The sequence below is a fragment of the Falco naumanni genome, chromosome 13 (assembly GCF_017639655.2).
Source record: "Falco naumanni isolate bFalNau1 chromosome 13, bFalNau1.pat, whole genome shotgun sequence".
Classification (NCBI taxonomy): Eukaryota; Metazoa; Chordata; class Aves; order Falconiformes; family Falconidae; genus Falco; species Falco naumanni.
This window is the reverse complement of record NC_054066.1, coordinates 105,001-106,228: the sequence shown is the minus strand read 5'-3', so window position 1 is coordinate 106,228 and position 1,228 is coordinate 105,001. Positions and strand designations below refer to the sequence as shown.

Here is a 1,228-nt window from a genome sequence, read left to right as displayed (position 1 = left end):
GGCTCGGCTCGGCTCGTTTTGACTAAGATCGGCTCGTTTTGCCTAAGATCGGCTCGGCTCGGCTAAGATCGGCTCGGCTCGCCTAATACAGGGTCGGCTCGGCTCGGATAGGCTCGGCTCGGCTCGGCTCGGTTAAGATAGGTTGGGCTCGGCTCGGCTCGGCTCGGCTCGGCTCGGCTCGGCTCGGCTCGGCTCGGCTCGGCTCGGCTCGGCTCGGCTCGGCTCGGCTCGCTCGGCTCGGCTCGGCTCGGCTCGGCTCGGCTCGGCTCGGCTCGGCTCGGCTCGGCTCGGCTCGGCTCGGCTGAGATCGGCTCGGCTGAGATCGGCTCGGCTCGGCTCGTTTTGCCTAAGATCGGCTCGTTTTGCCTAAGATCGGCTCGGCTCGGCTAAGATCGGCTCGGCTCGCCTAATACAGGGTCGGCTCGGCTCGGATAGGCTCGGCTCGCCTAAGATAGGTTCGGCTCGGCTCGGCTCGGCTCGGCTCGGCTCGGCTCGGCTCGGCTCGGCTCGGCTCGGCTCGGCTCGGCTCGGCTCGGCTCGCCTAAGATCGGCTCGGCTCGGCTCGGCTGGTCTGAGATCGGCTCGGCTCGGCTCGGCTGGTCTGAGATCGGCTCGTTTTGCCTAAGATCGGCTCGGCTCGGCTAAGATCGGCTCGGCTCGCCTAATACAGGGTCGGCTCGGATAGGCTCGGCTCGGCTAAGATAGGTTCGGCTCGGCTCGGCTCGGCTCGGCTCGGCTCGGCTCGGCTCGGCTCGGCTCGGCTCGGCTCGGCTCGGCTCGGCTCGGCTCGGCTCGGCTCGGCTCGGCTCGGCTCGGCTGAGATCGGCTCGGCTCGGCTCGTTTTGACTAAGATCGGCTCGTTTTGCCTAAGATCGGCTCGGCTCGGCTAAGATCGGCTCGGCTCGCCTAATACAGGGTCGGCTCGGCTCGGATAGGCTCGGCTCGGCTCGGTTGAGATAGGTTGGGCTCGGCTCGGCTCGGCTCGGCTCGGCTCGGCTCGGCTCGGCTCGGCTCGGCTCGGCTCGGCTCGGCTCGGCTCGGCTCGGCTCGGCTCGGCTCGCCTAAGATAGGTTCGGCTCGGCTAGGCTCGGCTCGGCTCGGCTCGGCTCGGCTCGGCTCGGCTCGGCTCGGCACGGCTCGGCTGAGATCGGCTCGGCTGAGATCGGCTCGGCTCGGCTCGTTTTGCCTAAGATCGGCTCGTTTTGCCTAAGATCGGCTCGGCTCGGCT

The 1,228-nt window shown here is 68.7% G+C and overlaps 1 protein-coding gene across 1 annotated transcript in view; it reads left to right on the top strand.

The window, feature by feature from the left end:
• Positions 1 to 1,228, top strand: part of LOC121096903 (neurogenic locus notch homolog protein 3-like) — a 16,107-nt gene that overhangs the window by 13,425 nt on the left and 1,454 nt on the right. The window lies entirely within an intron of this gene.